Raw genomic sequence first — 23365 nt, 5'->3', positions numbered from 1 at the left:
CATATATTTCCAGTGAATATGGGAAACTTGAGAAGTTCTGTACTTATAGATTAATGTGATATTCCACATTCATTCTTCCCAACATAAGTAATATGCCATTTGTTTGCAGCTTTTCCAAGCACAAGAAACAGGCTTTACTAAAACAGAGAGTGTACCATAAGCCTATTAGAATGTGTGAGAAGAAAACAAGCACAGAATAAATGTTATGGTGAAGGAGTATTGAAGGAAACCAAGTAATTGCGGGAAGAGAGGAAGCTAGAGAGGAATTACAGATAGTTTAAGAGTGTGTTAAATACAAAGCTGAACTCCACATATTAAGCATAGGCAACCATAAAAGCTAATTGATATAGATGCAGATGATTATAACGTGGCATTCACAATTAACCTTTCAAATTGGGCTCCCATAGTGAACCAAGGGAGTGGCCTACTGCTGGAAAAAATGTGTATGAGCCTGAATCAGCCCAAAGAACTTGAGAAAATGTTTTCAGGAATACTGCAAAACCTAGGAATTGCACCAGCAGAAGGGTGACTATTTACCGAAAAGCAAGATTCAGACTCTCTTGCCTACTTTTCATATCTTGAATCCCTCCAGGATATTCTAGAAGCAACAAAACTGGTGGGTGTTTTGTATTAGTTCTCTTCCACTTGATCAGTCACGGCTGTGTTGTTTTCTTTGGTCCCTTAATGGAGGCTTATTGCCAAATACATGTAATATGGGATGGGTGTTCCCAGTCAGGTTCTTAAATTCACAGCCCTCTACTTCAGTAGCTAATTTACAGTCTGGTGCCTACAAATCAAGACCTTTCAATTGTAATTTTAATCTGCTAACATGATTTATGGAAGCTAAAGCTTAGATTCAATTTAAGCAGCATCAGTCTGGGTCAGCCCTAGCGGAGTTCATTTTTAAACTCTAACAAAACCCAGCTAGAGAGTGAATTCATTCCTGTTTAAGGATTCGCACAGAAAGACCACTAAGCCAAGCCATATGGGCATGGTTTCTTGACTTTATGGATATGCACATCATTCCAGTTTTACTTTATTAGTTCAGAAGTTTGACATTTCTTTAAACTTTGCTGTGATACATTTTTGTGTTCAAAGCAGTCTCTTCATGTCAGTATGCAAGTCTTTCCAGATCCTTTCAAACCCATGTAAGAGAAGTCACCAGTACCTTCTTCCACATTGTGCCCCTTAGGGAGAATCAACAGGCTTCATGACATCATTTGCTGGTCAACAAATCATAGAGTTTAGTGAACTGAGACAAAAATTTATCTCCATAATACAGTTCCTTCACTTTTCAACAGAACATCATGTCTCAAAGTCAGCAGTTGAAGCCTCTTTGCTATTACACAAGGACACTATCTGATGAGGCTGAGACACTGTTCCTTCAGGAAGGATAAAATAAAGGGCAAGGAAGAAAATGGGGCAGAGCCAGAATAGGAATGACAGACATCAACTTTACCAATGTTTTCCCTGATTTTCAGTTGCTTCAGTAATGGAGCCATGTAGGAATCCCTTAAAATGAGGTCCTGGCCTGTCTGATCAAGTAACCTAGGAAACCAGGGTGGCTCCCCAGGCTTTGACTGTCTCTTGCAAAGAGATCTTTCAGATCCTCGCATTGGCCCTGCTTAAGGTCAGGGTTGGAGGTGCTGGACCCAGCAGCATCACTCTAAGTAACAAGGGTCCATGCTAATGAAGACCGTGCTGGGGACACTTTCTTCATTCAGTGTCACAAATCATCAGCATTAAAATAAGAAAACCTGAAGGAGAAAATAGCTGCCTGTGCTTCTGTAACTACCTGTTCCCCTGACCTCTGGCGTGATCCCATCCTAGTCAGACTGGCTTGTAACCAGTCCTGCTCATCCAAGCCACAGCTGCATCAAGGTACAGTGAGAGCCAGTCAATCCTACCAACTTCATCTCTGTTTCATGACAGTTTAATCACTGACGACTGTCTCTTTGTTGAAATATTTTCCCTTGCGGTTTTGGATAGCAGAATTATGTCAAGGCAAACAGAACCAAAAAGTGAAAAAGGCACTTGCTCTCAACAAAATTCTTTGTAGTTGATACAAAAACACCTCTTCTGTAGTGTTCACAGCAAGCATGCATACATCTCATGAGCCCTCAACTTCAAGCAGTTGTAGCTCACAATTCAGCTGAAATGGCTGCATTTTACATTCTTCATTTTATTGCCGTCAGTGATGACATCAGTTAGAGGATACAGTCTAGAAATAGTCTCATCATACACATCAGCTGAAGTAAAGAAAAGGTAACAGTCAGTGTGAACTGATGGCAAATATATTATTCCCTGGGCCATATTCACTTTGGTGAAAATCAGGAATTACTACTGAGGTATTCAGAGTTAAATTGCTCTGTAACAAGGCTGAATGGGAACAGGGTCAGAGGAACAATTTCTATTCCATTGGTGCCTTTTTCAGGCTATAATTATGAGGGCACATGGTCATATTTTCATCATCATCATACTTTGGTACCATTTGATAGTATATTACTGATGTGGCTCTGGTTGCTCTGTTCAGATTCACATAAAAAATCAAAACTGTGAGATAATAGAATCGAGTACAGAACATTGCTAATGTGGGACCTGAGTGTTTTCACCCTACACTGAAAAAAGCACCCAGAGATCTTTGTTCACAATTCACAGTTTTGTTAAAAATAGCTAATCAAACCAATATTATTAATATATACAAAAAATCTATCCTGTGCATAATTAACACTAATGTAAGGAAAACACTTTTTTCAATGGTGTTACAAAAATTACAGGTCGTTGTGCCCACCAAAGTTATTTTAGCAGAGCAATGTTGTTAGCACTGGAACTAAGCCATGTTTTCATAGTCAAATGATAGGCCTTTTCTAAGGTCGTGCCCACGCAGTACAAAGCCCACTAAGTGCTTCTTTGTAAAGGCTAAATGGAATTCACACTTCTACAGGCAATTTTATTATGATCATATGAGTATTCACAATGTAATTTTTAACATCTTGTAAATAAAGCAGGCCAATATCTTAAGGGCAATCATTATGTGTCAAATTGAAAAGCTTCTGATTTCTGGCTTTCACTTACAACATATACCATACAAGAAAATTAACATTTGTTATCTTACTCTGGCCTTTCAATCATGTTTCTGGCTTACAGTTTTACAGAAAAGAAAAATCCTCTTAAACATAATAGAAATCAAGGTATCGCCTTTTCATAGCAAGAACTACCAACTCTCACATAACACTATGCATTATATAAGTGGTGTGGAACCTTTAAAGAAGGGACAGCAAATTGTCAATGCCTGAATTGAGGATACTGCTCAGACTTTACTGGGTGTTTGGTTTTCAGCACCTTAGATAAATCTAGACCAAATAATGGCCACGTTCATTATTGGTCACATAATAGATGACCCATGAAAATGTATCTTTAGGTAATACTAGGCACAGTCTCTGCTCTACCCTTCAGCTTCTAGCCATCACCAGGATCTCTCTGCAGCAGGTGGCTTTCAAGTCATTATGAACGGCCACTAACATCCTCCAAGAGTTTGTCTAAACCTCTTTCAAGTCATGAGTACCTCAGACCTCTGTGGCAGCCTGGGTGATACCTTCCCCACTTTAGCCACACAGGTATGGCAAAGGGCAGAGAACTGCCAGCAGGCTGGTCTGTTTACATGGTCTTGCACAACTGTCCAGCTTGACCTCAGTGACCTTTTTGTCATCTCCTTGTAAGGAACCTTCCTATGGAGAAATACCGTAAGATAGGTGCCTAACCAACTGGGTACCATACCGAGGGGAAAGTTCAGTGCTTCAACATTAAAGTCCAAAAATATCTCAAATACAAAACTCACTCCTGAAAGGTTTTGTCTTATACACATTGGGGGTTTTCTCCCATTTAGTGAGCTGGGTGATGAAATATAACATATGCTTACTACAGCTACAGATTCTATGATACTGCAGAGATTGCTTTCAAATTGGAGGACAGGCTGGAATCCAGATTGATCTGACAAGCTGGAGAAATTGGCTGAAAAAAAGAAGAAGAGAAGATTTAATAGAGTCACATACAAAGTATTAAATGTATGTAGCCATGATCAAGCAAAAGCACAAGATGAAATAAAATTGGTTAGGGCGCAGTTCAAAAGACGAGGCAGGCATTAAAATGGAGCACAGGCTGAGTGAGTCAACCCTATCACACAGTGGCAAAGAAATCTGACTTTGTGTTGGGTATCTGAAGAATGCTCCTCTTGGGGAGTACAGCTTGCTGGGCATCTGCAGGCATCCTTCTGCTTTACAAAGCACTAGTCCAGCTTCAGGTGCAACAATGCACTTAAGTTTGGCTACTGCACATCAAGGAAAGTGAGGACCTCTCAGAGATATCCCAGAGGTAAACAATCCAAAGAATACTTTGAGGAGCAACTGAAGAAATATCAAGTGGTGGGCTAGGGACTCCAAAGGGGAAACAACATGAAATATGTAAAAGGGCTTTGCCAAGAAGAGAAGCATCTGATCACTGTTTCTGTGGTGTCAAAAAGCAGCAACACATTCTAATTGTAGCCAGAAAGACTCAGGCTAAGCACTTTCAGAAAAATCTTTCTAACACTGCTGGGTAGTGGAGCGCTGAGGTTGGTTGGCAAAGCAGTGAAGCAGCTGTTGCAATAAATCTTAGGGACCAATTAGACAAATGTGTCTCAAGGACAGCATGGAAATGTTGAGTTGGCCTTCTAAGTCCCTTCCAGCATTTTCTTTTGATTAGTTTGGATGTGAGTCTTGTCCATGGCGGCTTATTTGATATAGTGCCTTTGCAGGACAGCTTCTCAAACTGTCCTGGGAAAGCAGATCCAACAAATAGGCAACAGGGTTATTTCCAATATGTCTAACAGGGTTGAAAAGCAGCTCTGAAGGACAGGAGTCTTGTCCTTAAATGGGCCCCTGGATTGGTTCATTCTTCAGGTTTAGTCCATCACTGGAATTAAAGGCCAGCTTTTTAAAGGACTCTTGTGGTATCACAAATGAGAAAAAAACCCTTTTGCTCTCCTTTTTTTTCTGAACCATGTAATTCATGGATCCTGCTACCACAGTCCACTGGCTCAAATCACATTGTATATATTAGTGTCATCTTCACATGAAAAAATTTTATTATTTTGTGACACAAAATAGCGTGACACATTCTTGTTTGTATCAAAGCATGCCTGGGAAAGTGGGGAGACATAATTTGTAGTGTCTCCATCACTGGTTTTACAAATCTCATGTTTCATGGCTGGAAAATACAGAATTTTTACAGATAAATGGCAATGAACCATAACTAAAAGATGAAAACATAGGTTCAGAATCCCCAGCACCATGCATTAAGTGTCAATAGTATATTAAGTCTGACCCAGGAAGGGAAAGGTAGGGTCTGCCCTCTCAAAAGGGCTTACCACATTAAAAGAATCTCACCGTCTAAAAGGGATCTTCACAGCTAAATATGCTGCTTTTCATTTTTGTGCACATACAGATCAAGGGAAGGCTGTGAGTCCATGATTTATAAATACTTCTTAATCTCATTTTCTTTAGGAAGTGCTAAGATGTGGTCTCCTTTACTTTGTCTTCTGTTACTTATTTTTTAATCCAAAGCCTCAGTTCTTTAGAAGATGGGAAAAGTTGCTTTGAAATTCATTTTATACATAGAAGCAAACCCTGACCATAAAAATGCTTTCAGAGGGTCACTTCACCGTCAGGAGATTGAGTTGTGCTGCCATTTCCTAATACTGGGGATAAGGCAAACTCCTTCCACCTTGATGTGAGATATTAAACTTACTCAGGTTTTATGGGTTAAAAATTGTATAATGCAAATTAATATTTGGGAGGACTTTTTCCTTTGCTACTGTCAGCATTCCTATCTCCAAGGGTGCCTCTGAACTTGCATTTGCCATGAGTATGGCTTTGCCTTTGTGGTGTTACAGCTTAAACATAATGCAGATGGTTTTATCACAATATCCTATATCTCTTTCCCAAGTGATTACCTGACCACCAGATCCATTACAGGGCTCTGAGCTCTGTTTTCTCACAAACCTCTCCCTTTTGCTGTGCTCTCCTTGCAGCAGTGACCTCCAGGAGTACTTTGGTTGTGCCAGAGCAATGACAGCATCTCTGCTCCAACACTGCCAGCAGGAGAGCTGGATGCACCCAGGAGCTGTTTGGTTTCCTGAGGAAAAGAGAACATTTCCAGAAAAAAAGAAAGCTGAAGGTAAAACCAGGCAGAGAGGGAAATGTGAGCCCTAGCAACCATCACAACAGGCATGCTCTGGCTCTGGAGGAAGGGCAGGTGAGAAAAGCAAATGGGCCCTGCTGTCTGGATGATGCCACACAAAACCATGCAGGATATACCCTTCAAAATTGACAAAAACAGCATCCAGAGTCAAAGCAATGGTAAGTTTTTTGGTAGAGAAAGTTAAAAATATGCTAACATGCTAACAGTTAGGCAATATGATCAAAATAGGCCAGTCTGTGGCTGGCATATCTAGTTCTATCACAGCTAGCATGTGTGTGGCTATATAGGTGGATATATGATACTGTACTCCAAAAGCAAGTTACTTGCACAAGTATTGATGTCTTTTCATTACAAGCAACAAATGCCCTTGCAGAATCAGACACCCAAAATCACTCATAGCTGCTTCTATGAGGTTTGGTCACTATGACTTATTCTTATCTAATATTTTACTTTAAAAATGCACACTGTCTTCTTCGTGATGTATTTTTCACCATTTCAATTTCCATCTTTTTGGGACATCCTTAATGGATCACTGGAGATGCCACCAAAATTAAACTGAGTCATATTTCTTAGCACAGTTTATAAAGAAAAATGTTTAATCTCACATGGCACACCTTAAAGCCTAACTGAAGAACAGCCTCAAACATTGGTCTTTTGGTAAAGTACAAGTTTTTAAAACAGTAATTTAACACAGTTACAATGCAAACACATTTCTTAAATCTCCATAATTTTCTGGCATTTCTCTGAGTTCAGTGAATACACGTAAAGTACTTGCACCCAGATCAGTGGCATGCCAGAAATTAAGCATGTCCAGTCTTATCTGGGCCAAGTCCTCTGTCTACCTTTCCTTGCGAGTGCCAGTCTGAAGGTATTTCCCAGAAATTCTCACTTCTGCCTTTCTGGAAAGTCACATTTTCCAACTAACCTAATACAGTGAAAAGAAGGGTGGGCTGCTGACAAAGTTTCCCCTATAAAGAAAGAAAACCTCTCAAAGTTCTCCTAAATAATGTGCATAGCTTCCAAAGCAACCAAAAAAAACCATCAAAATTTAAATTCAACCAATGAGTGAGAGTAGCAGGACCATGGCAAGGTGAGGGATTGACACCTGCTTTGGAGTGAGAAATGTCATGTGGTGTGTGTGTGTCCACATGGAGAAGGGCTGTGGTTTCTGAAGCTTCAGGTGGGCACCCAGAGGTAGTATGACTTGCACTAGGAAAGACTTTGATGTGTTGCAATTTGGTTGCCTTCAGCATGGAAATCCTTGTTATGGTGGTTCTGTATTTTCATTTGAAGGTGCATTAAGCCATTTTATTTTTAAGATCTATCAGATAAATGGTAGAACAAACCTTTGAGCAAGCTGGTAATGCATGCTTTAGGTTACTTTATCTCTGGTAATGGGCCAAAGTGGTTTCTGTCTGTGTGTGTGTGCCTGTGTAATTAGCCCACAAAATCAGACTCAGATAAAAATAACCAGGCAATGACTGCAAATAATCAGGGCCATGATACACATCACTCCCAAAATATGTTTCCCATGCACTGAGAAAACAGGGACTGTAAAAAGTTAGAGGAATCTCAACTTTCATTTCAATCCCTGGAAAACACTCTGGGGGAACATAGATACTCCCTCACTTTAGGACCTTTCTAAAAAGAGCAGCAAAGCAGAAAAGCTGGACCTGTTTCCATGCACAAGTGCCTAAAACACTGAAGCTAGTGGAAGAGTCTAGGCAGATGTTGAGAAGGGAGGCCATGGGCTGCAGAAGTTGCAGGTTTGGAAGCAGCTTGCTGCCATGGAGGACCCAGGAGGGCATGTGACAGCTCACACCTCCTATCCCAGGCTCACCAGCAAAGAGCAAAGAGCTCAAGTAAAGCCGAGCTCATGTTATCTGCCGACAGAGAAAACTTTTATATCCCATCTGTCTGGACTGCACAGCTGTCTGGCCATACTCAGGCATTTGACCATCTCTCCCAAGCACTCGAGAGACATCTTTGCCCCATGGGCAGCTTCAGGGCTTGCACTGCAGGTAGTACCTACAACATGTTGACATTCCTCCCTGCAACCAGGCAGTCTTGCGCATGCAGAGCAGCCTCTAGGAACCTCCACCCAACATTTTTTTTCCTTCCCTGCAATGTGGCCTCACTGTGATCAGAGGTGCCTCCACTGTGCTGATAGAAGGCTTGTGGAAACGGGTCTTCAGCTATCCTGCTCTTTTGTCACCTCACAGGATCCAGGACACACTGTGGCAGTGCAGATTTCTGCTGCCACCAGTAGCCCCTGCTGCCACTGGAGTTGTACTGCTATTTGTAATAATGGAAAAATTCAAGGGCAAACTCTGGAGGGCAGTCTCCCAAGATACTTTCTACAGACACCTTCCCAGAATGAGGTCAGAGGAGATGTAAGCAGCCACTGTTGGCACACCTGGGTAATGTTACGTGCTGTAGGGAGGTGCAAGGGAATGGAAGTACATGGAAAGAACTATAGCAGTAAAATTTAATAATGTGACCTGCTATAAGTCACAGAATTAGACAGAAATGTGTGGAAACTGTAAATCTTTCTGAGCACAATTGGTGTAAACCCTTGTTAAGTTGTATCACAAAGAAGGACAAACATCATAGAAATTCCAAACATTATTTTACTGTTCCTTGCCTTGTCTCTTCTCCAAAGAGTAGTCTGGAGCCCACTAGGCAAAGGACACTTTATCTTTCCTCACTGCTTCTCACTCCATTATTTTTATCCTCTTCACCTTGTTTTGCACAGGGAGGTAACCTTTCTTTTTGAATCCCAGGAGGAAAGGCACAAACACTTTCAAGACAAATAACTGTTAATACAGTAAGAGGTAGGAGACAGGGAGTTATAAAACCCAATGCCTTATCCCATGATGGGAGCCTACGATGGTTAGTTGGGCTCTGGTGAGAGTGTGCAGCTCTACATTTCCATGTACTTTGACACTCCCCAGCTCATGGTACAGGTTCATTTGCCTCTCTTGTGAAGAGAGGCCGAGTTTCAGACCAGCTGAGTGAATCCCTGACCAAGCTGGTTTTCCACTTATCCTGTGTTTCTACAGCTGAGTGATTGCTGACATCAGGAACATCAGAGAAGGTGCAGCAGAGCAGCCCTGTTCTGCTGACTGGAGAAAGTGCCAAGCCCAGAGAGGCTGACCTGGCCTTTCCAAGTCAAACCTCTCCATTACCTCCTGTGGGTCACAGCCCATGTGACACTGGGTAGCAGCGTACAGCAGATCTTTTAGGAGCATGGAACTGTGCATGACCTATGGGCTATTCAAGGGTTGCTTCAGCCCCAGAGAGTGGATGGAAATAGTGCTGAAATCCTTTTGCAACATTTGGCCTGTAACAGCCCGGCTGAATATCATTTTCCTATAGAAGAATAAATAGATGGCACTACTCAAAAACATCCCAGAATTTTGAAAGACATTTAGTTCCAGGCTTTGAAACACAATCCACTAAATCAACCATTTTCCACTGGAATGACGGTCAGTCCAGTAGTTCCTGAGCTTTACACTCAGCTGTTGTTTTGCTTGGAATGTGAACATCGCTAATAATAGAATGGACATCCCCATCTAATTTTTGAAAAGGAGAAAATTGCTTGGGTTTTCCTCTAATGAATACCTCTGAGCTCCTGCACTGAAGGGAAAGGCAGGTTGTAAAAAAGAAATTAGTTATCTCCCTCCATTTCTCCATGTCATCTCCAACATCCTCACTCTCCAGTGCCAAGAGCATGCCACAGCATTTTTATACTCAGTCACCTGCTTTAGGAAGGAGACATGTTTTGAAACAGCCACTGCACGTCCCACTGCTCAACTATGTATACCTTCATTTATGAGGTGTGACACGGGATGTGGATTTGTATCCCGACACAAACATGTTGAGGGTCTCCATGTGTACTTAACACTTACCATCCACTTACCACTCATTCAGGTGAGCAGGGCATGGAGTAATTTGATTCCCAGTATGACCAGCACTGCCAGGCAATGCTGGAGCCCTTCTGATCACTTGTTTGCAGAGCCTTGCGCAGTGCTCAGAACCCCAGGCAGGGCTGTGGAGCAGCAGGCCCCTGTATGCAGGTTGATGGGATATGCTGCATGTGCAGTGCTGAGTCCTCTGCACCAGGCCCACAGCCACAGTGCACCCCGGGCTGTGTGACAGTGGGGCACAGGAGCTGCTGGCCAGGGAGGATCTCTTACAACTGGGTGCCTGAACAGCACCCCCTGGGCTCACGCCCCAACACGTCACCGACTGCCCATGAGAAAGTAGCTTGCCACCTCCTCTCACTATCAAGTGTTCTGCTGGCATGCAACATAGTAATGCTAACTAAGCCAAGGTTTCAGCATGGCTGTTTATGGACACACGTTTCATCTCACGTTCTTAGGCTATTTTTGATGTCACTAGCTTTGCTGACTATAGATTGCTCAAGAAGCTTTATTGATTTAATAATTGTTATTTGACCATTTTAAATGCTAAAGATGATCAAGGCTTAATATCAGAATGATAACAGAGATGTTATTGTTCAGTGCATTGTAATTTAAGTAACAAGATTTCATCTACCCATCTTATGAGTACTTTTGAAATAGAAATGTTAACAAAAAGCTAAGTATTCTCAAATGCAACAGATTTACTCAAAATATCTATGTAAAGTTTACACTTAATTTCACAGTAAATTGCAAGCTGACTACAAATCAATGATCTGATTTGTTTTCTACCTGTGTTTGCAGATGCCATATGAACTAGTGGCTAAAGGAGACAAGGATGTATTGATGACATTTTACAAGTCCCTGGTGAGAATTTATCTCAAATGCTATGTATCACTTTGATGCTCCCCTTTCATGAAGGAATTTGACTTGGTGCCCACAAGCAGAGTTAGAATCTGTGACCCTGGAATTATCTTTCCAGTCCTCTTGTCCTGTGTGCCAACTGGCATATGAGAATGAGCTGAATTGATTTATTTTTCACAACTATTCAAATAATTGCAAGAGCACAACCTCACTTCAAAGCATATGCTAGATTTAGCTGCAACTATAGAGCATCTCATTTGGGTTGAAATTACTGACTGGGATGTAGACAAGGACACAGCTGTGTTTCTGGCATCTGACACTCTGGCATTTGAAAATGCATTGCACTTGGGTCTTGGTGAGGTGATTTCTCAGTTCCACTGAATCACACGTAGTTTTACCATTAGTTTTAATGCAAGACCGTCACTTCTAGAATTAGCTGAAATCAGTGCTATTATCCATATTTACAATGACATCGTTGAGATCAGAATCTGGTCCTTGTTTTCCCTTTTGGTGAACTAATATATTTAGAAGCAGAATCTTAAATTCCTCTAAAACTTTGTAAAACTCATATCTCCAGGCCCTTCCACAACACCACATTCTCTGTTCAGCATCCCAGCTCTACCAATCAAAATTTCACTTCAAGCCTTCTGCCCAAGATCTTTCCCTGAAAGGTTTATTCCCATTCAGGATGGAGTGCATGGAGTGACCCAGGGTGGAGACAGCTTTGTGCTGTCTGGTCCGTGGTAACCTCCATCTCTGCATATCAAAGGTACTGGTTCCTGTCAGTGTGTTGAGGGAGGCAACAGTTTTTGCAAAGCAGCTACTGAGAGGCAGCTTGCCAGGAGGGATGCAAGGCACAGAAGACACAGGCTCCTGAGGACACCAGAAGCGTAGGACCCAAAATAACCACCTGGAGTTGCTTATGCCTGTGTCTGACCTTGCTGGTTTTACTTTTTCAAGTAAAACCACACCCCTTGGGACAAGGGGTGTTTGTAGCATATAACCCTAAGCATCTCACCTAGTGACCAATGTGTGCTGGTACCAGCTGTCATGGCTATTTTGGCAATGTCTCCCCAGAGCACCTGCAGCAGGCAGCCTTCCCTCCTCGGGCACCACGCAGCAGAGCCTGCCTGCCTTGCTTCACCCCATGCACTGCGTGCTTCAGATTGCGCTGTGTGCGTACCCACGCACACACACATCCCTTCTCCCCTTTAACCTCCTCCCCTCGGGTCGAAATGGATCCATGAGTCACTGCAGGAAGTGCACCTGATGACCTCACAGCCATAGAACCAAACATGAAACATCGAAAAGCAACCTGATGTGGGAGCTGAGGACCAAGCAAGCTAAAGCCTTACTGGTCAGATATTCATATCTGGGGTTTTATCCACTTTCACAGCATTTTCCAAGAAATAGTAGTTCTTCACTGGAAGAGTTTGACAGATATTCAGACTTTGATGAGGTACATAAAAATTTACATCTGAGACATTATGTGATATGTCTGACAGAACAAAATGCAAATAACTGAATTGTCATAAGAGAGATGGAAAGATTATTTGAAGCTCAAAGGTTGCTTTTCATCTACAGATGTATCTGGCATTGATTGGAATAGAGAAGTTGAATATGATCATAAAGCAGAAGCATGAACTTTTGCTGTTGGTGCTGTTTGTGCAAAAGGGATGGAGAAAGTAATTAAGGAAAAATTAAATTGTCATAAATACCAGAAATATTTCAGCGTCCATATGAGGATGCATGTTGGTGTATTTAAATTGGTCAAGATTTTCTTCAATGTTTTCTGAGGCAGGAAAAGCATTTCTTTCCATTTATAAGCCTTTTAAAGTAATGCTAGAAATTATTTTCAATAACACAAATACTACCCTGAATGAGAGTAGAGCTCTTGTGGTGCATTTGAGGGCAGTAAATCCTATTTTCTACCAAGATTAACAGGTTTTGCAGGCTGAACGTGCCTGAAGGCAGCTGTACTCTCCACACCCAATTTTTTTACAAAACACAGCAGGACAGGTTCACGTCTGGTATAATCTCTTTCCCTCCAGAACCTTCCAGTCTTGGCAAATCGGTCTTAGAAGCAAGCAAATGCTCCAGGTTTCCAGTCAGGGCCAGTTTTTCTTCTATTCCTCCTAGACGAGCTCTGCTTCCTGGGCTTGGACCTTTTCTTCACAGGGGCAGGGCACTACAAGGTCAGCTCTGTGCAGTCCAAGCAAGAAAAATAATACTGATATTCTTTCATTGGAGAAATGGTGCAAAAATCAGAGATCAGCAGGACATCATGATACAGACCTCGTTGACAGGCTCTGTATTGAAGTGGTTTGGGCTGGAATCTCACCAAACAATCATTTTCCTTCCTTGGAAAGTCCTTGGAGATCCAATTCCTTTCCACTCGTGCAGATGATCTCTTGTGCATTACAGGATGGTGTGAGCCAGACAAGGAGCTTCACACTACTTTAATGTGGTGGCCTCAGGTTTGGATTCAGTTTGGGATTTGGAGCAATAGCTATCAGCTCATCCACATGAAAATATGGCCAAGTTTGCTGCTGTTTCCCTGTGTTGCAGCAGCCATCGTTTGTGGCTATGCATCCACCTCACTACTGCTACACCCATGCAAACTGTGCCTCACCACAGGAAACAAGCTGATCCAGTTAAAATTCTCCTCTCTCCCTGTCAACACACAGAAATGAAGATAGAAACTGCTGCCTCCGTGTTGCTCAACACGCCGGGCATTTGAAAGGGCTTTTCGGTGAATGTGGAGCCAAAGTGTCTGTCTCCGCCCACTCTCCTTTTGCCAAAGAGGTAAGAGGGGGGAAAAAAACCTCATAAATATAGTCCCTGTCATTGTTCTCTGGTTTCAGTGGGTTGCTGGAAGTGTGTGTGTTTAGCAGAGTTTCTGCAATAAAGCACCTCCCTATTTTGGAAGGGAAGAGGTTATTTTCTGCATATGCAATTGACTCAGAGACTTGTTTGTTCTGCAGGAAGAGTTGCAGGATTAACTTTGAATACTTTGATATTCAGTGATGAAAAAGGACACACCAACATGAGGATTTGGGGAGGCTCAGTATGTCCTTCCCTCTTGCTTTTTACACACCTAGAAGCTGGGCATGAACGACAGATTGCAGCTTCAATCCTGGAAACTGAAGTCTCTTGAGGCTTAATCCAAAAAGCAACAATGACATCATGAAAGCTGGTCCTGCTCCACTGAAAAACCAAGCAGCTGGCTGCAGGTGTGATGGCAGTCAGACTCTAATGGTCAAATTCACAGCAGAGAGAGGCATCAGTGTGGTCAGTTGAAGCTGCCAAAGACAGAAGCACTGTAAAGCAGTGTCCTTCTCCAAGGCAGCAGCTCACCCTCCTGTACCAGTGCATGATTCAGAAATGAGGCAGTGACTTGGATGGTGCACGCATGTCTCTTTTTGCTGACAAGGAAGGAAGAGGAAATGCTGATAGCATCAGCCTAGCATTCTCTCAGGAAACTCCTAAGCACCAGATCTTCCTCAGCCTGAGAAGATTTAGAGCTCAAACCCAGTGTAAGCTCTCCAGAGCATCTAAAGCATCTCAGGAGAATATCACCTGAACACTAATTAAGCTCCATAGTGTGCTAACTTGGATTTTATCCCTAACCTCCATTTTGTAACCTATAAGTACTTAGTCATTCATTCTGCACACATTCAGAAAACACAGAGCAAAGCTCTGTTTCTCAGACTGGCCAGCAGCAAACCAAATCTTTTTGGGAGGGGTGATAAGAGATGGAGTTGTAATGGGGCAAATGATCCAATGGCACAGGCTGCATTTCTTTCACTCAAGAAGCTGATAAAAACATTTGTCTCTAAGTCTTATGCATAATGAGATACAAATAAGTTACAGTAATTACAAGAGAAAGTATTTCACAGTGGAACAAGAGAAAGAAACAAATCTGAAAGGCAGCTGTAGCTCTGCAAGATCAGTATGATTGCTACAGAATTTCTCCTCTAAACCTTCCAGTAGAATATCCACAGCTACACACATGCTTGGCATGAAACACTCCTGTAAAAGCATTAACTCTGTAGAGGAGAAGAGGTAGGTATGACTTTCTCTTTCAGAGTCTCAAAGAAAGAACAATATATACCAATCACAAAACTCTTAGTTAATTCCCTCAGCTTGGCTTTTGAAGTTAAGTATCTTACACCCCATCCTTAGGAACCATCTTTCTGTTCTTCATGTCACTGGAAGAAAATTATTTTCCACCAGCTACTAAATCTGTGGAAAATATAGAACTCATCCTATCTCAAAATGAGTTTCATTTCAAGGAAAGTAATCAGCGTAATTCCAAAAAATTAAAAAGCAAATCCTGAAGTTTTTTTATAAGTTGCATTAGACATAGTTAAGAGGCTAATGGTATAATTACATAGAACAAAGTAGGTATGCTGCAGCACCTTGCATTTCTTGAGCAGACTGGGATTCGTACCCCTTTGCAAGGTCCCCAAAACTGACACATGAGAAGGACTGAGTGTCACAAATTTAAGGCTGCAGTGCAGTTTCAAGGCCATGTGGCAGCAGCAGGTCTTTACGGGCAGTGGGAAACCAAACATCTTTAGCTAAACTTTGGTGACATCAGCTGAGGGTTTACCTGTCTCACTTTAGAATATGAAACATTTTCAATGGCTTTGCATTGACAGAAAACTGTCACATTACTTTAGACTCTAGTTTGAGTTGCATCATTCCTGCAGCATCAATGCAATGTTGGTAGCTCATGGTGCAGGATGGCTCATCCTGGGTTTGGACATATTTAGAGGCCTTTCCTGCTGAGGGCTGTCTTCCTCCTAAGGAGAGCTTTGCATTTGCCTTCAAAATATAAATTTCATGGGGAAAGGGAAGGAATCTGATTTATGAAATTATGGACCAATTGGAGTGGGCAATATTTTTTCATCAGGACTGTGCTAGATGAAAAATGCATATTTGTCAATACTAAAACTTTCCAGGAATGTCCCACTTCACCAACTTATTTTCATATCTAAAACTGAGGAGAAATACCCTCAAAATTAAAATCTTTTGTTCTAATATTTTCAAAAATAAAAACTTGTGTTTCTTCACAAAAACAACTTTTTGTTTTGAGATGCATTTCAGCCTACTTTGAAATAAAATTGAAAACATTTTTTTAAATCTCAGTTTCAAAATAAAACAGTTCATTTGAGGATCAAACAGAATATTTCATTTAAGTGGTCAGAAAGGCTTTTTATTCTTTGGAGCTGATGATAATTCAGAAAAATTCCTTCTTTCCATGACTCCGATATATGCTGTTTTGAAGCTGCTTTGATATCTGATATTTATTACCTTAATCTCATTTGTGCCTTAGCATTACTGGCTATAATGGCTCCATCCTTGCCTGATGTTAGATGTTTAAATGCTGTGGCCCTGAACAGTGCTGCAATGGAAGACCACTTAGGGATCATGAGTACTGTTGACATAAACCAAGCAATTAAGTTGGGACTGCTGACCTGGTAGATCCTATTGATCACTGAGAGACAAATAAATAACATGCCCAAGTCACATAAATTTATGTCCAAATAACATGGACATGAATGGAGGGTATAAAACCAGTGAATTTTAATTATAGAAGAGTTTGAATGTATGATAAAAATCAACTCAAAAAAATTGAGATCTCATGGCATTCAGATTTACTTTGAATCTTTTTTAAATTGGATCTGAGAGCTGATGAAGAAGTTGCCATATTTTCAATCACTAACAAAAGTAATCTTGAGACAAAACTGATCTGAATATAGGTATTTACTTTTAAAAAATAACATATGTTAGTTCTTGAATACACTGACTTGTGACTACAGGAAAGCTGCCCGTCATCTGCATGTTATGAGTACATCTCTTTTCTTATGCAAACACCAGGGAATGTTGGTTTTTGTGTGGCTGGTTTTCAATATGTTAAGAAAAATACTTTTTTTTGGAAAAGAAAAGGAACTTTTTGCCACCAGAAACCCAAAATTATCACATTAGGACCACCCTGGCGGATTTCTCTGTGGAGTTCTAACTTCAAGGAAGTAGTATGGACACAGAAAGTTATGTTTAAACTGTGAAGACTATATAGGTTTGTACTGGAGGTTTTGTTTCTCTATTTGGTTTTAATAGAGCAGGCATTATAAATTATTGAAGTATCGTGCAGACTTTATTCTTATTGCTTAGAGAACTATTATCTCCCATTTGCAGAGAGAAAAATGAGTTTGTCCTCAGGATAAATCAACTTCCCAAGGTCCTAATATTTCCAAATATTAGGAAAGGTAACCAAAGTCTTTGAGCCACAAGCCTGCTCTTTCTGGCAAGGCCTGAAACAGGCATCAGAGCTGGAAATCTGCCTTTTTCTCCTATTTTTTTTCTGTGGGCAGGGCAACACACAGGAGTGACCAGCCATGAAATTCCTAGGCAGTTCTAGGTTTGGATCCTGAAACTACCCTCAACTAAGTTTCACAATTTTTATTCAAGCATTTATTATAGGGTTATTTATACTTAGACAATGAAATCTGAGCATGTACCAGCTGAGCCTTTGAACTGTATCCCTTCTTCTTAGTGGTCTAGTCAACTTTCCACAGTAAATAGGTACAGTGATCACTGATTGAATGGGTTCAGCCAATTCCACATGGAAAATACTTTATGTTGAGACATCGAGAAGTGTAACACTTTTAACTTCAGCAGGACACATCTTTGGAAACAAGCTTTAATCCTAGCTATGATGACAAGAGTCTGTGTTTCAAGTGGTACAAATAGTGGTTTCAGGTCCTCAGGCCAAATTTTCAAGATCAGCTGTCTATACAGACAGCTGAACAAATGGTCTCAGAGAAAACATGCACAGAGAGGACATGTAAGAAGAAAAATTTTCTTCACTTTACTCCTACTTGTGTTTGCTTTCTCTAGTCAGATGGCTCTAGCAACCTTCTCTCCATCTTGTCAGATATAGGTTTATGCTCTGAAAGTCTGCCAAAATGCTTTGGTGTGCCATTGGGGTCTTACAAGATGGTCAGCTCATTCTGGAAAAGAGGCCATATTGTGGATGCATCTTCATCCCACATCTCTAGACTGCTCTATCCAAATGCAGACCCCACATTGCTCTGTCTGTGCTTGAGCTTTTCGCAGTGCTGCAGTATGCCTAAGTTTGTGCTTCAGAATGATCAAACATGCAAGGGAAGAAGACTGGAGGGTCATCCAGGTCACCCACTGACAACGCTGCAGTTTTCCCTGATGCCTTGTCCCTGTAGATTAGGCAACACAGATCAGATGCTCTGGGAAACCAGGAGGTCAGACAAAAGACTCATGATTTGGAAATCTTATTGTATTCCTCTGCATTGCTGTGAATACAGCCTGTTTCAAGGTATCTGGTAAATGTTTTTGTCATTGTCATTGTAAGTAATGACTTGCAAAAAGAAAAGGAAATATACAGACAAAAGGGAGCCTCATCCAAAACTAGGTGGCCATGTCCTGTCCTTCCTGTCCTTCACAGGCAAATTGTGATGGCTCTCCTTTGTGAAGAGATTCTTTGAAATTTCACATCCAAAATCTGGTGGTTTCCTTACACTATTGTTCATACAATGATCAACTGGAAATGCTCTAATGGTTTAGTTGTCCCCCCCAAAAAACACCAACCAAGCTTTATTCTCAAATGTATCTTTTGATTAAGAAAGCAGCTATTACCACTAGCAGAAAAGCAATTCAGTTAGATGGTAGCTATTTGAAAACACAAGTCAGTTTTTCCTGGACAAAATCAGATCATGCAAACAGGAATCTCTACACCTGGCACAGCTTTCCCACATAGAGCAATCAAAGTCTTTACAGAGGATACAGCTAATGGACTTGTCCAAGCTGAAAATGAATCTCAGTCCTTCTGTGAGCCAGACCACCAAGCAATGTGCTATCCTTCAGCTGGAAGAGGGAGGAAGGTGAGGAAATAATAATTTTCCCTCTGACACATTCAAGAGTTAAGTTCTGCTCTCTCTCATCACTAGACATTAAGACACTCATGTCCATATGGAGTCACTGCTTATCTTGCAGGGCTGCGTGGCTTGGTGGTCCCTTTGGAACAGTCCGCCTGCACTATGCTTTTGACACTTCTTTTTTTAAAACTTTCTTCTTTTTTCCTCTTCGATTTTGCAGCAATAATTGAGCCCCTTTGGTTTGTCTCTGAGGAGGGGAAACTCAATGACTCATAATTACCTTGCATGCCATTTAATGAAATTGAAGGAGCACAGTAACATCCATAATCTAACTCTTCGAGCTTGTTAAGCCCTAGTTCTGCGTATTTCCAAGTGCTAATATTCAGACATAAATGGAAAAAGGTTAAAAGGATTCAGTGAATTTGTAACAAATGTGCCCTTTGTGTATATGAATTCTGAGTTGTCTCTACTGGACATGGTGTGTTGGTTAATCTTGCTATGAATACCAAAATTACCTCCTTGTTAGCAGGGCTCATTGCTGTTATTACTGTAGCTCAGTGAAAAGGGCATTGACTTAGGTGCTAAGAGACTCAGTTCCTGATTACATCACTGCTACTGTCCTGCCATTTGTCATAGGACAAATTCCTGCATCTATTTATTTCTGTTTCCCTTCCCAGCTGGTGCTGTCTTGTGTATCTAGAGTTGAAGCTCTTTGGGACAGAGACCTCCTTACATACTCAGTGTCAGATCTCAGTTAATTTCTTAATGAAGCAGTAACAAATAACAAGCAGGTAAATGTTAAATGAAGAGAAGTTCCATCTAAAATTAATGAACAACTTAAAAATTGAGCATACTTGGTATGAAATTTAAACCAGCTTTATCAACTACAGTTTCAGCAGCCTTAGATTATCTGGTGCAGGAGGTGATGCGTTCTGCAGAAGCTTCTTCTACATTTTAAAGACAGAGCCTTTTAATAAATAAGCACTGAACAAAAGCAAGACAGCTGATCCCATGCCTTTTCAGCTTTACCTTGCTTCCAGTTGGCCTGCTTTTGTCGTGTCACTTTCCACATAGATTTTTGAACTGAAAATGAAGAACTCAAAGGGAGAAGTTATAACAGAGGAAGATTGAGAGGTGATCAGAGATTACCTGGAGTGAAGGTGTATGAGTTCTGCAGCTGAACTGAGAGCAAATGATCAACAAGAAAAGAAATAAAAAAGAAGTGAGGAGCAGAAGATAAGAGAGGCAGCACTTTATTTATTAAGTGCCATCAATATTTAAGGCATAAGGTAGAAATTCCTGAACAAAGTAATTCACAGTTTAAGAGTAAAATTCTACCTTTAAGAGGGGTAAAAAAGCCTACACTGAGGCCAAGAAACCACTTACTCAGAATGTTTTCCAGCAACACTGGGGTCTGCTTTCCTCCCACCACTCTGGCAGGAAAAGAGTTTGTCTCCATAAATCACACCTCCCTTAGAGACCAGCATCACCCTCACAGATATCCTATGTTTCCCCTGTGGCTCCTGTTTAACCACCAGAGCTGTTTCTCTGCAGCACTACATGCTCAGGAAAGAAGAAACAGCAAGAAAAATGTAAAGAACAAAACTGCCAACTTAGTGAAGGAGTGTGTTGTTTAACAGCAACTAAGCTCCACACAGCTTCTCACTCTCTCCCCCTCACTTCATCCCTCAACAGGATGGGGAACAGGATCAGAAAGGTAAAAGTGAGAAAACTCATGGGCTGAGATAAAGATAGTTTGATGAGTAAACCAAAAGCTGCACATGCAAGCAGAGCAAAACAAGGAATTTACTGCTTCCTATGGACAGGCAGGTGTTCAGCTATCCCCAGGAAAGCAGGACTCCATCACATGTAACAATGACTTGGGAAGACAAACACCGTCACACCAAACATCCCTCTCTTCCATCTTCTTCCCCCCAGCTTTATATGCTGAGCATGACACCATATGTTAGGGGATATCCCTTGGGTCAGCTGTTCTGGCCATGTCTCCTCCCAACTCCTTGGGGGCAGTGGGGTGAGAAGCAGAAAAGGCCTCAACTCTGTGCAAGCCCTGCTCAGCAATAGTTAAAACATCCTTGAATTATCAACACTGTTTTCTAGCACAAATCAAAAACACAGCCCTATACTAGCTACCATGAAGAAAATTAACTCTATCCTAGCCAAAACCAGCACATTCCATACCATTTACATCATGATCCCCCACCTTCCAATACATCCTCACTAACCACCACCCCCCCTTCCCATCCTTTGATGGAATACACAGATATCATTCCCTTAGTCTATGGACAATCCCTGTAATATATGTTCATAAAATACCCATCTGAACTGTCCACAAAATATCCATTGAGTTAGTTTCCTCCATGACTTTGGGTTCCACCTGTCATGAGGTCACTTAGGAAAGGAGAGGCAGTGTTTTGTTGACGTGTGTCATTGGGCACCAAAACCAGCTCAGGTCAGCTCACTGCTGCACTTGCACTGCTTCTCCTATAACTTGTCCTCCACTTCTTTATGTGGTTCTTGCTATAGTAATTCCTATAACGCATAATTCACATCATGGGTGACAAAGACTTAGAGTATATCCATTATAACTTTTATCCCTGGCTCCCTGGTGCCAGTTTATAAGTTTTAATGTGATGAACCTTAAAAGCTTCCTCAGGAAGAGGACCAAGGCTAGAAAGTAGCAGAGTGTGCAAGCATAAGGACTACTGAAGAATCCCCATCATCTCTAGCTAAGCAGACAGTCCTCTCTCCAGCTGGGTCTGTCATGTTTTCATCAGAAGATATCTACTGTTTTGTACAGTGTTACTTTTGGTTCTCTTGCATTTTTTTTTCATGTTTTTATGTCTGTAGCTGATGAAGTTTGATCATTGCTGACCTCCCGTCAAGTATCTATGGCAAATTACAACAGGCACCTGTCTTGGCTATTTGCAGCACAATGGCCTTTATATCATTTGAACACTTCATGATCCTTTCTTGGCATGCCTCAATACCTAAGGGATTCCCTGAAGTACAACAATTTTTGTGATGGGACAAAGTACAAAAAAGGTTTTGTATTCCAGCAAGCTGCTCTGTACTAATGCCTTGACATCTACAAAACCTGAAACAACAACAGCAAACAGGGTAACCCTCTCTTTCAGATGTAGGGTGGGAATATGATATGTAAAACTGTCTGAATTCCCAATGTCATTCTTGAGCACAGAGCCCGTGTGAGGCACAGAATCCTAGCTTCTCCCTCTCACCCTCCTCAGCACCTTTGCATGCTCTTTGGTATTTTGCATGTGCTGGTGGTGACGAACCGACTTTTGTTACCATCTAAAAGCACTATCATGTGTTGGAAAAAGAAGGAGGGAATAATAGAAAACCATAGCTCCATAAGTGAGAAAGCTGCAGAAAGGTAGTGAGCCCTCCAGACAGAGTTCTTGGAAGCTTGTTCTCCTACCACTGAAAGGAGATAAAATCTAGCTGAGGACAATCATATTTGGCCTAACATGACCCCTGCTTTTAGAGTAAGAATCAGAAAGAAATATGTGGCCTTGCAAGCACAGAAAAGTATTAAAGTCACCCACCCTGGAAAGAGCCATTAGGTTAAAAGGCCTCTGATTGGAGGTGTTTGTTTCTTGTACCCATAATTTTCATACCAGGAAATGTAAGACTTTTTGTTGCCTTTTCAGAAAATACCAAGGCTATAATATCTACCATGCCAGAGTATGAAACAAAAAAGAAAATAAGAATTCGCTTCTGGTTTACAGCTGTTGTCCCAATAGTTATATATGCTCCAATAAAATATTACAATGGTCCAGAGAGACTTATTTGCCAAGCCACAAGCACATCAGGCTGCAGAAATAAACAAGGGCCAAGAGAAAAAAGTCAGTCCTGTCAGAAACCAAGTATGCTATTGCCAATCTTGTGATATTGTAAAATGCTACTCTCCCACCTCCAAACCATGAAACTAAACATATATATATACACTAGATATTTTATTTGCCTTCTACAATCCCCAAAGATTCAAATGTACAATCTTCTCCCCACCATCATGAGGGCTTAGCACATTTCTTTTTAAACAAAAGCTGAGATTATCATGCAATTAAGTGGCTCTAGGCATTGAGCCTTAAAAAAATACCCTTTAGAGGTGCCCTTTTAAACAATGAAAGATGGTGAGACTGCAGTGAGAGAGCTGACAGAGGAAAAGAGATCATGGCAAAGGCTAAGGTGAGAGTGGCAAAGCAGGGTTAGTGAGAGTGTCAGCTAACCCACAAGTAGGGTCTGACCCAGGAGCCCAAGGAAGAAAGCAGCAAATACACAAACTTCCAGCCTTGGTGTTTGGCTGCAGCTCTGCTGCGCTTGATCTGCAATTCCTCCGGGAAATCCCACTGAGATTTTTGGCTGGGACTTTGGAACAACTGG

At 41.4% G+C, this 23365-nt stretch overlaps 1 long non-coding RNA gene across 1 annotated transcript; it reads right to left on the bottom strand.

Annotated features, from left to right (window-relative positions):
* Positions 1–3878: 3878 nt before the first annotated feature.
* Positions 3879–21052, bottom strand: LOC137485824 (uncharacterized). Its single transcript, XR_011005469.1, has 2 exons — positions 17552–21052; positions 3879–4011 (listed from the first exon to the last, which is right to left on the bottom strand). It is a non-coding gene; the product is annotated as an uncharacterized lncRNA (long non-coding RNA).
* Between the last annotated feature and the right edge of the window lie 2313 nt (positions 21053–23365).

The sequence above is a fragment of the Anomalospiza imberbis genome, chromosome 1 (genome assembly GCF_031753505.1).
Source record: "Anomalospiza imberbis isolate Cuckoo-Finch-1a 21T00152 chromosome 1, ASM3175350v1, whole genome shotgun sequence".
Taxonomy (NCBI): Eukaryota; Metazoa; Chordata; class Aves; order Passeriformes; family Viduidae; genus Anomalospiza; species Anomalospiza imberbis.
This window is presented reverse-complemented; position numbering and strand designations above follow the sequence as displayed.